Source organism: Humulus lupulus, chromosome 1 (assembly GCF_963169125.1).
Source record: "Humulus lupulus chromosome 1, drHumLupu1.1, whole genome shotgun sequence".
Taxonomy (NCBI): Eukaryota; Viridiplantae; Streptophyta; class Magnoliopsida; order Rosales; family Cannabaceae; genus Humulus; species Humulus lupulus.
In genome coordinates, this window is record NC_084793.1 from 187,678,336 (window position 1) to 187,697,990 (window position 19,655).

General features: G+C 34.6%; 1 long non-coding RNA gene across 1 annotated transcript; it reads right to left on the reverse strand.

The window, feature by feature from the left end:
- Positions 1-11,683: 11,683 nt before the first annotated feature.
- On the reverse strand, positions 11,684-14,695 carry LOC133801420 (uncharacterized). Its single transcript, XR_009876864.1, has 2 exons — positions 14,284-14,695; positions 11,684-12,104 (listed from the first exon to the last, which is right to left on the reverse strand). It is a non-coding gene; the product is annotated as an uncharacterized LOC133801420 (long non-coding RNA).
- Between the last annotated feature and the right edge of the window lie 4,960 nt (positions 14,696-19,655).

The following is a 19,655-nucleotide window of genomic DNA, read 5'->3' on the forward strand; positions in this document are numbered from 1 at the left end:
GATGCACGTTTTTAACCAAAGGACTCGGGTAGCGAGTTAAATTTCCGGTTCACCGGTCACCATAACTATTATGGGATAACCAGGGCGTTACAACTTGGTATCAGAGCATGCCAAGGTTAGGGTTCCTATAGACTGGCTGAGCATGTACACACATCACTGAAGTCAAGCTCGACTCATGGTTTGGTAACTATTTATGTAGTTATGTGTATAACTGCTTAAATATAGTATATATGCTTTACCTATATGCATGAGACACCATGTTAAACCTGTGCCCTTAAATATTATATCCTCAGCAAATGTGTGCTAATTAGTACTGAGATTGCTGGAACATACTTATTAGTATTGTTGATTGTGAACTATTATGTGATATATGCTGAGTGCTAAATGCTATAAACATGTATCTGCCTGTATAATTGTATGACTGTGGAATATGATAATTGTCTACTTGTTCTTGGACCATAAGGCGACAAGAGGTTTAGTTATTACTACCTGACTGGCCGTATTGATCATTGTTTCAGCAAGGTAAAATAGATAAGAATAAATCAAGGGAAAACAGATACTTCAGTTGGCCAGAGTGATCAAGGCCAGAATAATAATAATAGTCAGGGTTAGGAGAATGGCCAGTCACAGATTCCACAGCCAGCTCCTGCAAACTGGCAACAGTTGTTTAATGATATGTAGGCCACAGTGTTGAGACAGGGAGAGGAACTTCATCTCCTGAGACAACAGCAAGCCCCTGCAGTGGCTAGTGTATCAGAGGCACCCCCTGTGTTGGTGCCAGCAGTAGAGCAGCTACCTGAGGTTGGAAATAAATGGGAACCTCTCTATGAAAGGTTCAGGAAGCAACAACCTCCAGTTTTCGAGGGCAGTGCAGATCCTGCCAAGGCAGAACAATGGATGAGTATGATTACCACTATCCTTGATTTCATGAGGGTAACTGGTAATGAGAGGGTGGCCTGTGCCACTTATATGTTTCAGGAGGATGCCCGAATTTGGTGGGAGGTTATTACCCAGACCAAGAATGTAAATACCCTGAGTTGGGAAGAGTTTTAGACTCTGTTCAATGAGAAATATTACAATGATGCCATCAGGGCAGCTAAAGCTGAGGAGTTTATTAGGCTACTTTAGGGAAGTTTGTTAGTCACTGAGTATGCCTTAAAGTTTGATCGTTTGGCGAAATTTGCCATGGAATTGGTACCCACTGATGGGACCAGAAGAGAGAGATTTCTTCAGGGGCTACAACCCAGATTAGCCCGTGATGTACGTATCACCACTGTGGCTGGGGTTACTACCAATGCACAAGTGGTTGAGAAGGCACTCACAATTGAGAGTGCAGAGAACAAGATCTGGCGAGATAGTGCAGCCAGAAAAGATTTTAGGAGGATAGGTTCTCCATTTGTGGGTTCTGGTAGGGGTATAGGCCCTAGTGAGCAGAAGAGGAAGGTTCCTGACACCTTCCCAGTTCCAGGTCCTGATAGGCGGCCCCGTGGTATTTTAATGGGTTGTCAAGGTGGTAGTGAAGCCTAGAAGACTCGTCCTGAATGCCCTAGATGCAAGAGGCGTCATTTGGGAGAGTGTAGGGCAAAGGCCTGCTACTTGTGTGGAGCAGTAGGTCATTTTAAAAAGGATTTCCCCAAGGCAAGAAAAGAAGAACCCAGAAAAGTGGACAGCTTGTTGGGGTTTTATGCCCTAATTAAAACCCAAATTCTTTGTAATCTCATTTTATTATCAATAAAAGAATAGAAATCATTTTTTGACTTGGTCAATCACTTTGCTCACATGTTTTATTTTCATGATTATTTGTTTAATATAAACTTCTATTAAATCCCGAGCATATAGCTAATCTTATTTATAGTGACGTAATCACAGTTGAAAATAAATATGATTATATGTTCAAAAATAAGTTAGTCCTAAGATTAGTCAGTGCACCGGATTTACACTGACTTGCCAATCTACGATATGATCTACTTACACATTACAGTGTTATGTTCTTTCCAGAACATTAGCAAAGTAGATAAGATCAGATGTATTTGTTACATCGGACAGGACCGATATTGACAGTTGATAAGATAAGTAAACATACCGTTATTATCTATTCTAGTCATATCATATAGTTGACCATAGGTCAATTCAATCTCAATTATGAGTGGTTAGTATTCTAACTGATTGTATTATTTGAGTTCTTTGACTTATTCGTTACCAGCTTACCCTACGGACTAGCCCATACTTACATCTTGGGAACTCGGTAGTATAATTGAGTAGGAGTGTTAATCATAGATATGAACATCTATAGCTTCTGATGAAAAAGTGAAACGATGGTTTCCTTTTAGTTTGGTTCAAGGTGATAAATGATAGAGATCTCATTTCAGTAATTAAATTAGTTTACTGAAATATCATTTACAAGGAACTAAGTGTTTTAAGGATAAAATACAATGAGGGGTAAAACGGTATTTTAGTCCTATCTCATTGTAGACCGTCTATAGAGGATTGAGTGACAATTATGGTTGTAACAATGGATAATTAATAGCGTATCTATATTTGTTATAGAGCGTTCTATGAATTCAAGAGTGCAATTCCAAGTCTATAGTGGAGTCACGAGGAATTAATAAGTTAGTAAATTTATTTGTTAGATTTATGATAACTTATTGGAGCTTGATTTCATAGGCCCATGGTCCCCATTGTACCTTGGATAAAATCATCTAGATAGTCTCAATTAATTGATTTTGTTATCCATAAAATTAGCATTGATGACGTGGCAAGTAATCCCTGGAAACGTCTGCTAGAGTATCGACCAGAGGACACATTAGAAGCAGTGTAAGCCTGTCTTACCCGCGACCAGTCTGGTCGATGGTTCCGTGTACAAGGCGACATTTATGGGAAGATCTTTATGAATCCCGAATTTATCTCATACAATCTTCTGGGTATCCGATTATTCAGGAAAGAATATCTGTAACAATATTTTGTAATCCCCCTTGAGCCTATAAATAGCAAGAGATAGCTCAAGGGATGGGACTTTTGCTTTTGAGACGTGAGAGATTAGAGTGATTATTCTAGGAATATTGTATTGCTTTTGGGGAAGTGGTGAAACTCATTGAACCCTAGTTCTTTGATCACTCTTATGATTTTTATATCAATATCATTCTAAGTGGACGTAGGTCATTACCAGATCCTGGGGCCGAACCACTATAAATTACTGTGTTTTATTTACTTTTGTCATTACGTTCTTCTCATCTCTTTCATTTATATCAAGCATATTTTGACTCCGTGTCAGTTGGCCAAATCTTGGGTCAACAGATTTAATTATCAATTAGAATTATCAAAGTTGACCAGGTCAATTTTGGATAGTTTCACAGAGTTGTGTAATTTTGAGAAGAAAAGAGAAATTATGGCGGATTTATTAATTAAGATAAATTGGTATCTAAATTAATAAATAAATTTAAATCAAGGTTCAAATTATAAATAATTAATTTGATACAGGATTTAAATAATTATTTAATTAATTAAATCAATAGAAAATAATACAGGCCTTGATTTTAAGTCCAATGGGCTTATAATCAAATGGGAAATTTCACGGGCCTATAGCCCATGATAATTTCGACCTAGGGCTTCAAAATGAATGTTATTTTATTGATTTTTTAATTAAATTAAATGGCCTAATTGAGTCTATAAAAGGAGTGCTTAGAGAGAAGATTTTAGAGACGGCAGATAAGTCACAAGTCAGATTTTCTGATAGTTTTATATTCTCTCTAAACACAAGTCATTTTATAAGCCACTTTGTTATTTTCTCTTCTTCTCTCTATATCTATCTCATGTGTTGAGAATTACCCACACTAGTCTAGGTGGTTCTAAGGATACATTGGAAGATCGTGAAGAAAATAGAAGACCGGTTCAGTTTCTTGATAATACTTTGCGACAGAAAGGATACAAGAGTTAGAGAAACTGAAGGAAAGACTCTTAATTCCGCTGCGTATACTGTAAGTATTATATTATTTGTTTCTCTTTGAATTCAATTTTAGAAACATGTTTTAGGCTATCTCGTATTAATTTGTTTAATATTAGATATACATGAAAATAAATAAAGATCCTGTATAAGCTTTTTCCAACAACTGGTATCAGAGCCTTTGGTAATCTTTATTTTCATGCATGAACATGTTTAAAATTGGATTATTTGAAATGTTTGAATAATTGGATGGTTTTCATGTTTTTATGAAGCATATTGATTTTATGTGAATTTTAGCAATTTTTTTGTTGTGTTTTCTATGCTATTAATTTTTATATATGCTTTATTTTGTGTAAAACATGTTAAAAATTAATTAGAAAATGGTTTTGGTTGAAAAAATTGCACAAATTTTTTTTTTGAAATTTTTTGTTCTAGCTGCCATGCGCGCGCGCACACCGTGCGCACCAGCGCACGCACGCGCGTGCACGCCCCACCAGTGCCCTGCGTGCTTCCCTCCGTGCGCGTGCGTGACACCAGCCAAAGTTCACGGGTGCACAGTACCCCGATTCAGGTACTGTTCATCCAGAATTTTTTTTTTTTAATTTTTGAAAAATAAAGAAAATTAAAATTGTGAAAATTTATTATTTATTATCAAAACCAAAAATATCTTCTTTGTTTCATCATTTAATTTTTTTTTAAATAAAGATATTTTTGTTAGTTGGGATTTCAATAATTAGATATTTTCTACAAACATTCAAATTCAAATTTAAAAATAGTTAACAACTTAATTTTAAATCTTTTAAAATATTAAATATTAGAATTATGATATTAGATATTTAAGATATTTTCATTTAAATTCTTGATTTTGTTTTATTAAATCTTTATTTGAAAATATAAATATCTTTTTATTCTATAGTTTTTTTAATATTTAAATTATTTGAAATTTGAACATTGTTAGTTAGATATTTTTATGGATATTTGAATTTGTTTAACTATTTGAGATATTTTAGGCTTGTTATAACTATTTGTATTTTATTATTTTTAAATGGTTAAAATATTAGATAATAGTTGTAACAACACAAGATATTTTTTGAAAATAGTTTAGATATTGTTTTTAAAATTTAAAATTGGTTAAATTTTGAAAAATATCATTTTTTTCAGCCAATTAATAAAATATTTTTTTTAATAAATGGGATTTAAATTAACTTTGGTTAATTGTTGATAAATCCTATTTAAATTAAATTAATATATATTTTTTTTCAAATTAACCTAAAACCAAGTTGATTGTTGATAAATGAAATTTAAATTAACTATTGTTAATTGTTGATAAATTTCATTTAAATTGACTTATTTTTTGTAAAAATTTAATTAATTTGAATTTTTTTTGATAAATTCTAGATAATTAATTGTGGTATTTTTGCAAATGAAATAAATTGTGGTATTTTTGCATAAATTCATAGAATTGCTCATATAGTAACATGATTAGGCCCATCCAATTATAACATGCCTGTTTGCACTATATGTGGTATTTTTGCAATTGGGCTTAGATGCATATAGTGGCCCATATGTTTGTTAGATATATGGTATTTTGCCAAATAAAATATTCATAAAAATGATAGGTTTTATTTGGGCCCATTAGAAAATGTAAAGTTTAAATTCCTCTCTTGTGGGTGATTCCACTTGTGAAGGCCCATTTGCTTTGCATGAATATAGTGGGCCTAATCAATTAATAACAATTAATAAAACGAAGGTTTAAATTCCTGTCTTTTGGACCTTGTATGGAACATAGGGGGCCTTTGTAGTGGGAACGACATACTGGACCCAGCCCTCCTCCATACAAGCCCAATTGTTAAGGCCCATTTACCTTAGTTGGACTTAATTGTATAGGTTCATTATATTAGTTAAACCTAAATATTGATTAGCAACAAATTAATTCTAAATTAATTGAATTTGTTTCAATATGACACTTTAGAATTAATAAGAAATTATAGGACTTTGGTTTTAAAAATTTTAATCTGTTTAATTTTTTTTGGAAAACCATAGTCATTAATTTTCTAAAAATAAATAATAAAAATACTAATTCTAATTTTATAATGAGCTTATTTTAAGAATTTTATTTGATCTCCACCGTTGGTTTAACATAGTCAATAGCTTAATGGGGCCTCGAGGCGCTTTGATTCGTCCCCCTATGGAAGGTGTTCATTAGTTATTTTGACAAGGTTAGATTTCGAAAGATAGATAATTATAGGTCAAATTCTACTAGACTCACCCCTACGGTGACTACTAGGACTAAATCTATGATTATTGAAACCGTGGGTCTAGCTCATAAAATAAGAGATTTTGTTTTCTTATTTTGATCGAATAGTAGGTTGTTAATAATGGCGTCCATTATTAAATGAGTTTACAACTCTATTTAGCTAGTGGTATTTTTGACTCTCGCCAACCGGGACAAGGATATCATAGATTAGTTAAAAACCTAAAGAAATAGAGATATGATTGTTTTTGGTATTTTTTCTCATATCTTACATATTTTTGGTATATGTTGTGCTATTTCTTGAAATTTGTGTGAATAGAAGTTTTATTGAGCAAATGTGATTGATTTCTATTTTATTGGTACTTTGTAGTTTTGAGTTATGGCTGTGTCTACTCCCATCATTTCTCAACTTTCGATGGAGAAACTCACTGGAGAAAATTTCCTTAAATGGAAGCAAAACATCAACATTGTGTTGATAGGTGACAACTCCAAGTTCGTCATGACTGAGGAATCCCCGGAAGTTCCAGCTGAAGGAGCTACCAAGTCTGTGAGGGACAAGTATGAGCGTTGGCAGGCGGCTAACAACAAGGCGCGGTACTACATGTTGACTAGTATGGTCGACACTCTCAAGACAAAGATGGAGAATGTCGAGACAGCCTACGAAATCATGGATCAGCTCCAAGACATGTTTGGTGCCAAGTCAGCGCAGACTCGTTTTGAGGCCACCAAGAAATATGCCAATGCTCGAATGGCACCTTCTCAACATGTTCGTGATCACCTGATCAAGATGACAAACTACTTTCAGGAAGCTGAACTGCACGGAGCCATAATAGATGAGGAAACTCAAGTTGGCTTAATCCTCAACAGTAGTTCTCCAGCTTTCCTTCCATTCACCACCAACTATGTGTTGAATAAACTCAACTATGGTCTGATGCAGCTCATGAATGAGCTTCAGACTGTTGAGTCTATTATGGGTGGACCTAGTAAGGGAGGAGAAAAGAAGACAACTACTGCTACTGCTGCTGATCCAGCTAAGGCTGAAGCTAACCAAACTTCATCTTCAAAAGCTAGAAACAAGAGGAAAGGTGGGCAAAACAATAACCCTAAGCCTGCAAAAGCTGCAAAGGCGAGTGCACAACCAAGTGCACAGACGCCTAAGGGGAAAAACAAGAAAGGTAAAGGTAAATGTTTTCACTGCAAAGAAAAGGGGCATTGGAAACAAGATTGCCCCAAGTTTCTAGCAGATAAAAACAAAGGTAATGATTATAGTTCATTTATCTTAGAAACATGTGTTTTAGAGAATGATAACTCTGTTTGGATTATTGATTCTGGATCTACTAACCATGTTTGTAACTCTTTTCAGCTTCTTGAATCGTGGGAGGAAGTGAACGAAGGCGGCTTAAAGCTTAGAGTTGGGAATGGAGCGTTCGTTGCGGTCCAAGCTAGAGGAAGAGCTCGTCTGAAGTTCGAAAATAAATTTTTAATTTTAAAAGATGTATTTTTTATTCCGGATTTTAGTAGAAATTTAATTTCAGTTTCCATGTTGCAATTAGAACGATTTGTTATGACTTTCACAAGTTTTAATATATCTATTTCTTTCAATGGATCACAATTGTGTATTGCATGTTTGGAAAACGGGCTTTCACAAGTTTTAATATATCTATTTCCAACGCTTGACAATTTCCAACAATTCGGGCCTCCAGCAATTTTGCTAAACAGTAGGGGAGAACTGAGTCTCAACACTAAGATCTAGCCAATAAATATCCCCATCAAGGGTAGCTATCAACTTACCTAGGGCATCACTACTTATCCAAGAGTAAATCCGTCACAAGGGTAACCATCAAGTTACTTAGGGCATTGCTACTTATCCAAGAGTAAATCTTTCACAAGGGTAACCATCAAGTTACCTAGGGCATTGCTACTATTCAAGAGTGTAATAGAAGTTACACGGGTTTACAGAGACTTCTATGTTAATCAGTGGTGATGGTGAGTAGTTACCCCTAGGGTGTTCAACCTCACTCAAACTTGGCAACCCCTAGTATCTCAAGGCACTCTCACTGAATGGCCAATATTCATGACTACTATCTGAGAATAACTTATCAGAGCACTTGCTCGGGTTCCAACCGTTCAATGATTAAGTAAGCATGAGGGCCCCTAGGTCCCATTCATTTTGGCGCCCCTAGGTTTAAACCAGCAATCCTCACCTCTTGTCCACTTGTCGCGGTGGTGAACCAGACATAATAAAATCAAACAAGCAGTGTGACGGGGATTAGCCGTCTCAGATATGACGGATATCTACCGTTCATATTTTCTCAATCGCCATTTACTGGACTAATGTCTCTATGCAAACTTTCTACGATAGTGTATATATGTGCATGTGTCTCTATACTAACATACACTACACTAGTCGTTTCATGTTGCAGCCACACAATAGAAGTTGACTTACTTGGAGTCCTTAGCTCTCAACAGGATTTCACCCTCCAACGTACAGTCCAGTTATGCTTAGCCAATACTGTAATTATCCATACAGTATACTCGGATTAATTATGGCCACTACTACAAAAAAGGCTTTTTAGGACTCACATTGCGAGCCCTGAAAAAGTTTTTAGGACTCGCGGGGCGCGAGTCCTCTATTTGAGAGCCTTAAAAAGTGAGGTTTTTTAGGACTCGCTTGAGTGCCTTTAAGTAAGTTTTTAGGGCTCTTTTCATGAATCCTAAAAGAATGTTTTTAGGACTCGCAATGCGTGTCCTAAAAGATCCAGTTGAGTGTCTTTAAATTAAAATTTTAGGACTCGCTTTGCATGCCCTTAAAAGTTAATTTTTTCAAAAAAAATGTAGCTGCATATTTCACTTTGATTTAAGAAATATACTGCATTCAGAATCCAAAATATATTATATATGTTAGATTTCTAAAAATTCAAAAGAAAATACTAAAAAAGGCCAATTTTTTTTGTAAAAGAAATTTAAATTTCTCATTAACATGTATTGAAGCTTATAACATCTTTCAACATTTATCTATAATAAAAAAAATACATATTTTCAAGAAAAAGAAGCTCAACAGGATTACTTCAGGCATGAGAAGATTTATGCTAGATTTCTTCGTCAAAAAAGTAAGATCACCTGGCTTCGTTTTGGTGATGAAAATTCCTCATATTTTCATGCTAGCTTGAAACAGAGGTAGATTTCTAATCGTATTGTTTCTTATATTGATGCTGATGGTCACTTTGTGGATGATTATGATAAGGTTGTTGATTATTTTTTTCAACATTTTAAGAATCATTTGGGCAGTGCTAGCAGGTCTACTGGACATATTGACCCTAGTTGTATTGGCCACGGTCCAGTTCTGAGCTTGGATGACCAGTTGAACTTAATAAAACTGTTTACCCTCCCAGAAGTTCGTTCAACTTTGTTTAGTATTCACTCAATCAAGAGTCCTGGCCCGGATGGTTATGGGGTGGGTTTCTTCAAAGCTCTATGGAAGGTTATAGGCAGGGAAGTTTCTGTGGCTATTTTGGACTTCTTTGGCTTAGGAAGAATTCCCCCATTGCTTAATGATACTATCATCTCACTCATTCCGAAAGTGGATTAGCCAACAAATGCTTCTGAGTTCAAACCAATTGCTTGTTGCAATACTATTTTCAAATGCATTTCTAAAATGCTTTGTAACCGGCTGGCTGTGGTTCTCCATTCTCTGATCAATCTTAATCAGGGTGCTTTTATAAAGCATAGATTACAATGTCCTCATTTTTTAAGATCTGATTAAGGGATACAATAGAAAAAATAGCTCACCTTGGTGTGCAATGAAGCTAGACTTGAGCAAGGCATATGATACTATTGACTGGGATTTCTTGGAAAATTTGCTCAATATGTTTTTCTTTCCTAGTCGATTCATCAAATGGATTATGTTTTGCTTGAGGGGACCCTCTTACTCTTTGGTTCTAAATGGAAGGATTCAAGGGTAGTTTAAAGGTGGAAAAGGGCTTCGGCAAGGAGATCCTATTTCTCCTTTGCTATTTGTTATAGTGATGGAGTATCTCACCCGCCTTCTGATTAAGGCTTCCATGGATAATCGGTTCAGATTTCATCCAATGTGTAAGTCTTTGAATCTAATTAGTCTATGCTTCGCTGATGACATCATTATTTTTTGCAAAGGCACCACCTCCTCTGTACAAGTTCTTCTTGAGGTGTTTTCTGAATTTGGTTGCTCTTCGGGTCTAAAGATTAATTACTCTAAATCTCATATTTACTTTGGAGGTGTTCCAGCTGAGATTAAAGCTAGAATTTTGGACTGTTCGAAGCTTATTGAGGGTGCTTTCCCGCTGAAATATCTTGGGGTTCCTCTTCATCCTACCAAATGGAAGGCCACCGACAGTGATATCGTTTTTAAGAAGATTCAAATGCGTCTCAATGTTTGGTCCAGTCGCAATCTTTCTTATGCTGGTAGGGTCCAACTTATTCATTTGGTTTTGCTTGCTATTTGAAATTATTGGATGAGTATATTCATGCTTCCTCAGAATGTTGTTAGGGACATTGATAGAATATGTCGTTAGTTCCTTTGGGGTGAGAGTGGTTCCCGCAGTAAGTTTCATTTCACCTCTTGGGAGCTAGTTTGTCGTCCCAAGTCTTTTGGTGGTTTGGGATTTCGTGAGGGGCCTACTTGGAACAAGATTTTGCTTGCCAAATATATATGGGCTATTGCGTCTAAACAAGATTAGCTTTGGGTTAAGTGGGTGAATTGAATTTATTTGAAAGGGGATAGTCTCTGGGATCATGTGCTAAAACATGGCTCCAGCTGGTATTGGCAGAAGCTAGTTTCCTTCTATAATTTTGTTTCTCCGTCTGATTTGGAGGCTGTTGTGGTTAAGGGTAAACTTCATTTGGGTACCTTATATGCTCAGTTTCTTTCGTGTGAGCGTATTGAGTATGAGACACCTGTTTGGTGTAAGCATTCTATTCCTAAACACAGGTTCATCCTTTGGCAGGCTGTTAAGCTGTTTTTCGTCATATTTCTATTGATTCTGTGATTTGTCCGGTTTGTGGTCTTGCTAATGAAAGTCATGGTCATTTATTCTTTGAATGCATTTTCTCTAAGAAGGTTCTGCAGCTTGTCTCTAGCTGGCTTGGAGGGGCTACTTGTCCTGGTAATTTTGCAGATTGGATCGCTTGGCTGCCCAGCTGGAAGTCCGGTTGGCTTCATCATATAGTGGCCACAACACTTGCTGCTTGCACTTATTTCATCTGGTTAAATCGAAATGCTTGCTGTTTTGTTGATAGTTGTTTTACTGTCTTTAAAGTTGAGCAATTGATTAGGCATTCTGTTAAAGCTAGAGTTCTTAATATTACTTCTAGGCACCTGTCTACTAGAGAAAGGCAAATGATTGAGTTTGTAAAATCTTTGTAAGTGTTGAGGGCTGTTTGTTCCTCCCTTTTGTATTATCCAGGTTGTTTGATCAATGAAATTTTCTTTCTTTTGATTAAAAAAAAATACATAAGAAAACTCAAATCACCTTTCAATATGATACTCTATTGATGGATCTTACAAATAATGTCACTCTAAAATTGTTGTAATTTTACATTATTCATAAAAGGACAAACCAAATGGTGTATGAGAAGTGTGTGAAGCTTGTCCCCTCAACAAAAAGCATCGGACTACAATAAATATAATCTCAGAAGTTCTCCTTAGCTGTCTAGTACTGGAAATGTAAGAAAAGAAAACGTCTATGAAAAGAACTAAATCAAAGTGAACAAGAAGAGATTTCATAATAAGCATATTGAGCTTTTGAACATCAATGACCTAGAAAAATTATAACTTCAACTTTTGAAATGGAAAAAAAGGACGTAAGCAGGCAGTAGGATGCTTAGAAATCTTGTGACTCAATACTCGAATTGGAGATAAGAATGATATCTAACCTGCTCAGTCAAAATGTTGATCATAATAATATAAGCATATATATATATGTATAAGATAACATATACGACTTTAATTTAATTGGGATTGAAGTTAAACAACTACTGAACATCATAGGCATACTCATTTTTTAACATCGTAGGCCCAGAAATAATATACAAATTTAAATTCAACATTTAAAATCATATAAAGTTACATACTAATTTTTATTTTTGGTCAAGACTAAATAAATAATTAAATAAACTACTGAAATTAACAAAACTAAAGCATGAGTTCATTAACCAAAATGTTTATAAGCTTAGTTTTCTGTAAACAAAAATGAATCTAAAAGTGTGATAGATCCCACTCCATACTCCTTTGAAATTATAAGTATAATATATATCAATATAGATTATATACAAATAGTGTTCTACTTGGGGCGAGAATAAACCACAAACAATTTTGATTGGAATAAGCTTGTTTTATCACTGACAATTTAGAGACTTTAAAATATAGTAGAAATATTAACTATTATTTCTAATTCTTAGGTCTTTTCTCTAAAGGATAGGACACTAACGACTAATGAAGACTAAGCATACAAAAGCTTATCCAAAATTAAGTACTAATTCATTGACCCATACTTAAGCAAGCAAATTTGTTGACACATATTAACAAAAGCTCTTAATACAAATACTTCGGCATCATCATGGACGCTCTCTGAGATTATCATGGCTTATTAAAGAGCAGTAACACCATACCAAAAAAATATTTTTATCAATTGCAAACAATGGTAAAATGTCAGGGAAAAAAAGGTTAAGAAATAGAACCTACAAGCACATATAAAGAGCCAAATCAAATAAAAAAAGAAATCCTATATCACAAAACTGACATAGCTACGATGATACAAAATATTACTAACAATACTTATTAATTAAGACAGTCACGACTACAAAACTTGAAAAATACCAAAAATCATACAAACTATATAAATGCGATTATAAGGTTCAAACTTGACATGGTACTGCTTCCATTTTTAGTTTCTAGTATTCAAAATAAATATGTTTATATTTATACCCATATATATACTCAAATAACATTAGACAATTTTTTCTGTTATGTTTTCCATGTCAAAATTATATGCAAATCACATAAGGTTAACAATTAAAACAAAATAAATAAATAATAGCGCTATTTGGTCTATGACATGGCAGTAGATCATAATCAATTAACAAACTACATGTATATAATAGGACATTAAGTCTTCATCAGAAAGTCATTGGGCAAAATACAAACTACATTTAGTATTCCCTTGTATAATTAAGAAGATTGTGTGCATATATATATATATATATAACTAATTACAAAGTGAGACTCTAAACTCTCTTTCTACTCATTAGAATTTCCAACTTGTCCTCAAATTCAGTCAAGTGTGAAAATGACGTAAACACAATTATTCCAGTCCTATATCAGGTAGCCTAAAACGAAAAAAATACTAGGAATAAAGAAATCTTCAGCTTGAGCCAACATATATAGGTATATAAGTGTGTGTGTGTGTGTATTTTCCTTATCGATTCCAAGAACAGGAAGGGAAAATTGGTGCTTTGTAAAATGAAGAAATAATTTATCCTAAAAGAACAGATAAACAAAACCATATTGAACACACTGACAATATACGAAATAATGAAGATGAAACCAACATCAATTTGTTTTTCAAGATTTTCTAACACAATGAGTTATATACACTATGCAAACAAACACAATGGTTCAAAACAATGACTCTTTCTTTGATCGCATATATATACACACACATGCACATACGCAGACATATATAAACACTCACCCAAATTTATCCGAAAGTTGGAGAAACCACTACACACAAATCATTTCCCAGTCCTATTTCTTAATTCACTCAAACACCAAATAGGAATGAAAACAAAATTAAATCCAAAATTTATGAAACACAAATAAATCCATTTCAATCAATTAGTTTAACTCAAATCAATCAAATCCAAGAATGAGTAAAGAAGATACCCATTTCAATTCCCCTAAATTCAAAAACTGAAACTTGAAACACAAACAATGAACAGAACAAGACAAACAATACAAACCCAATTGCATAATAGAAATCAACTGCTATTAGTTGCCAAAAAGGAAAAAACAAATAATAAAACACCCAAAAAAAGTAGCAAGTTTCAGTGATACCACAAACCCAGGATCTCTCTCGGTCGCTCAAGGCTCGGCGTCGACAGTTGTGTTCATGTCACTCGGGCAGTTTTGTTGTTAAAGGGTGGCCTGCATGAGCCTGGTTCGCGCAAGGAGAAGGGCGGCCTGAAGATTTTGGGACCTGGTTCGCGTAGGGAGAAGGGTGGCCTAAAGCTTTTGGGGTCTGGTTCACGTCAGGGAGAAGGCTCGCCCGAAGTTTTGGGGTCTGCTTCGCGTAGAGCCCCGTCGCAGTCTCCATCGATCCTCCCGCGCCAGCCACCTGCAAGAGAAAAGGGTGAGACAAAGAGAGAGGGAGAGAGAGGGAGTTGAAAGGTTAGATGTGAGGGAGATTGAGAGGTGCAGCTGAGAGGAATAGAATGAGAAACAAATGTACCCTAATCCCTAAAGCCCCAATTCGATTTTAAGGTCTGTTTTTTTTTTTAATTAAAATTTTCTTATTTAATTAATAAATAAAAACTGATTTTTAATTATTAATTAATAATTTTCTTAAGAATATATTTATTTATAATTTTTTAGGCCCCACTTTGAGTGTCCTCAATACTCTTTTAGGACACTCAAAGTGTGCCCTTAAAAGTCCAAATTGACTCAAATTTCTTCATATTCTTTTAGAACTCACGTCAGTAATTAGGACTCGCACTGCGTGTCCTAAAACATATTTTTAAAGAATCTCACTGAGTGTTCGAAAAAGTCTAGGAGCAGTTTTTAGGACTTGCATTTAGGTGAGTGTTCTAAAAAAGTATCCTAAAAGCCAGTTTTTGTAGTAGTTGGCACTCATAATTCATTATTATTATTTTGGGCAGTTTGGTCATTTTCAAAAATCATTTGTAAGGATTAAAGATCCTTATTTGGTTTTAAACACATTCAAGAAATTCATACTAAAAAATTTGGGACTAAACCTGGTGTAGTAAGAATAATCTAGAATATTATGAGGTGTTATTATTCTAGAATGTATTGGGTTTATTAATTTGTCATTTTGTTTATTTACTTTATGTTGTCATCTTTGTGAGAGTTCTATAAATACTCCTCTTCATTTAGTGTAATGAGAACTTTTGAAATTAATATTTTGAAATAGAGTTTTGAGAGTCTCTCATATTTGGGGTATTCCCCTTGTTGCCATGGATTTGGCATGAGCTTTGCTCAACAATCCAATTCGCTGCATCATTTGGTATTCAGAGCCTTGGTTCTCTCCCGAGAGGTACGATAGCCATGGATGATGTTTGGAGTCGCTTCGATGAAGTGGAAGCCTTTTGGGCGGATCAAAAACTTCAACGAATGCAAAGAAGATATTTGACTTAATATCGATCCGAGCGAGTTAGAGATTCAAACAACGGAGAATGGCGATTTCAAAAGTGGAGTGACCACCAACGATCATCTTCTCCACCCTCATTTACAAGGTACCATCCATCATCATAATCACCTCCATTTTCAGCCTCAACTTATTCTCAGTACCACCACTGTGACCCTTCACCATTGCCATCACCATCACCACCACCTCACTCATATTCATCTTCCTCTCATTCTTTGTACCACCATTTAAATCACCATACTTCAAACTCAGACCCACCACCACCACAACACTACTGTGAACCCCCACAACCACCACCATCACCTCCATTTTCTTCTTTGTTTTCTTCTCAGAACCATCATCAACCCCACCTCCCTCTACTCACTACCGTGACTCATAATCACAAAATTTCCATTCCCTTTAGCCCAATCATCAATCCAGTTACACAAACTCAAATTCATCAATTCCTCTTTTCCAATCTAGTCTCCCTAAGCATTACACACACACCATTTCTCAACAAGCAAATCAACACCCAATCCCCATCAATCTTTCACCCTCAATCGACCATAATCACCACCATAAAATTCCAACCCAAAGTAGCCCACTATATCACCATGAACTTCGTACACACCTCAATCATTGCCAATATCTATCAACACCACAAACCCATAAAACCCAACACGTAAGACACATTGAACCTGCCAAGCAAACTCAGTTTTCACAGAGACATCTCCAAATTAACAAAGACCAGGCACAAGATCAAAGTTATATGATAAAAAATTGCATCCATGGTCTTTTATTAAGAGAGGGAGAGCTAGATAGTCATGGGTTCGACAACAATGGCTACCCATTCGTGTCTCACAACGCTACCATCCCAAGAACGGACCTCCATTATGCACGAACGGTGGCAAAGATCGTGGCTAGCTCTCTTCATTCTGCAACTGCAACGGCTACTACTCCATCTCTAAGCAGTTGTCCTCTTCTCCGTGCAACCCTAGCACACGTGGGTTCAAATGTTCAGATGGGACAAAATTGTTTTAACCCAAGCCCAGCCCAGAATGACCCTTCCTTAAAGCATATTCCACAAAAAGAAGGCCCAACTATTCCCTTCAATACTAATTTGAAACCCAAGTCCGTGCAGCACATTCCACCATCATTTAATTTAAGGCCCACTTTGTCAAAAGATAAGCCCACAACTCTTGCTGAAATGAAGGTATTTTTAGAACAATGGTTTCATTTTGAGGAAGTTACTAATTCTTTTGGTGTTGATTTGGAAGAATAGATTGGTGATGAAAGCAAGAATGCTCAAGATGATCTTATGACAGAAGTTGATATCATCAAAATTGAAGATCCAACAGAGAAATTAATTTTTGACAAATTAGTGGTGAAGACAAAGCTTGTGATTGACCACTTGGTTGATAATCTTAGTATTGATTTTAGGGTCTTCAAGACTAGAATGGCAAGGCGATGACAATGGTGAATAGCTTGGAATTCTTTATCATTTAGTTTGGCTATCTCTTTGATTCCATTGTGGCTTTGGAATGAGATTCGAAGAGACTTTTCTCTTGGGGTTTACCAATCTCACAAGATCTACAAGAGTTTTATTTGGTTCATTGGTTCGAGCTTCCTTCAATCTTTATGTGTCCCTTTTATGTGCTCAATTTGACCTCGAGGTCGAGTTCTTTCATAAAGAGGGTGAATGGTGTAGTAAGAATAATCTACAATATTATGAGGTGTTCTTATTCTAGAATGTATTAGGTTTATTAATTTGTCATTATTTTTATTTACTTTATGTTGTCATCTTTGTGAGAGTTCTATAAATACTCCTCTTCATTTAGTGTAATGAGAACTTTTGGAATTAATATTTTGAAATAGAGTTTTGAGAGTCTCTCATATTTGGGGCATTCCCCTTGTTGCCATGGATTTGGAATGAGCTTTGCTCAACAATCCAATCTGCTGCATCAAAACCTAAGTCTCGGGGAGACCTATCCTATGGTCTCAATACCTAGGCTCGATTATCGCAATAGTATTTTCCCATAATCCGCTAAAAATGTTATTCTTTAAAAGTTCCGCTACTAACCCATACATTCAACAAGTCGGTCAAATATATATAAAAGATTTTAGCCGGTATTATATCCTGAAAATACTAATTAAATTCCTCAATTATTTTTCAAGAAAATAATATCTTAATTTTCCTTTTATTTTTCTTAAGGTTTTAATCTCTAAAAACTGTTTTGAGAAAATAGCCTAATTCTAACTTAATTAGGAATAACCGTTAATAATTGCTTTTAAGACTTACCAAGTCTTTATCTTGCAATATGCACAAAAATGTATTTTTTTCTTAGGTTCCAAAATCTCATTTTTGCACTAAGTGTGAAAACTTCATTTTTCACATTTTTAACTACATACTTTGTTAGGTCATAACTTGAAATTTACTTACCCAATTGTTACCTAAATTTCCCAATTCAATCTTTGGTATGCCATTTAGGTCTTTGTAAAATATTAGGTCAAAAGGAGCATTTTTTATTGGTGAAAATATTTTTTAAACAGTGAGGTAAAAATGACCTTATTTTCAAGTCCTTATTTTTTCCAAACTTTTGCACTTAATAACTCTCATAGTGTTAAGTATTTTGTTGCCGAATTTTACAGTGGAATACTAGGTTATACCAAGAACATGTCCACTAAATTTTAGCAAAAACTTTTATTTGCCCTATACAGTGACTGTCCAAACTTGGTCCCGAATTTAAGAATACGAAAAAAAAAACAGTTTTTTTACCTAAACTTTTAAATAACATAACTCACTCATTTCTAAACGTTTTTTAGTGTTTCAAAAGCTCAAATTCATGTACTCCATCTCAAAAACATTACAATACAATTTATTTTTACAAAGTCAGTATACAGTGGATGCTTGACCCCTTGGAAATCACGACCCAAAACTTGTATTTTTTTTGTTTTGGGGTTTTCAACAAAACCCTTAGGGATTTTGGGTCCCTATTTTCAAAAATCAACATACAAGCATCATAAAAGTTTATCAAGCAACTACCATAGCCTTATTACATCACCAATAAGAAACTTTAAGTATTAAATACATAAAATAATGCTTAAAAATAAAAACCATACACAAACAACCATAAAAAGTAAACTTTTTACCTCTTATTGTTCTTGCTTTAGGTTTTGATATTTCTACTAGCTTTATATCCTTCAAAACTCTTTCAAAACCTTAACCAACTCCCCCGACAACATATATAGTTAGTTATTGAAAGATCTATGGTTAAAAACTTTACAAAAGTCAAGTTTTTTAAACTTTTACCTTAGGGAAACTCTTCCAAGATATAGGGCTTAAGCTTCCAAGGTTTCTTAGGGTTTTCGGTAGTTGAAAATGATGAGAAAACTTGAGAGAGAATTTTTGAACAAGATGAGAGTGAGATGAGAGAAGGGGGTCGGTTTTGGGAGGTTGGAAGAACTTAGACAACTCTAAGAATATCTAAAACACTTAAGTGTCTTTACATTTATCACTTTGTGTCATTAACCCAAATTTAAATGTGATTTAAAACTTAATCAATTTGTTCCACACAATTTAAAACCCTCACATGGCCGGCCACCTCTTTCTATATATGTATTTATATATATATATATATGGAAGACTTCTCAATGGTTATTACCCATAGATGGGTACTAACAATTATAATGATGTGGCAACATAGTGACTGAGTATAGCAAGTCACCAATAGGTAAATATTTTTTTTCTACATTAATTTCAAATTTAGTTATTTCTTTTTTGTCATAATTAATGTTGTTTTCAACTCATGAGAGACACTAGCTGTATTTAGAAATTGACATGTATTTGAAAAATAAAAAGTTTACAATATTATATTTTCATAATAAATACACTTTTTTCATCAGGTAACCCTTCCAAAAATTTGAAAAAATCAAAATTTATTTTTAGAAATATCAATTAACAACTATAAATATGGATCACTGATCTTAATCCAATAGTTAATATTAAAGTAACCATCTATGAGTAGTAACCATTAAGAGTGCACCCATATATATATATATATATGTT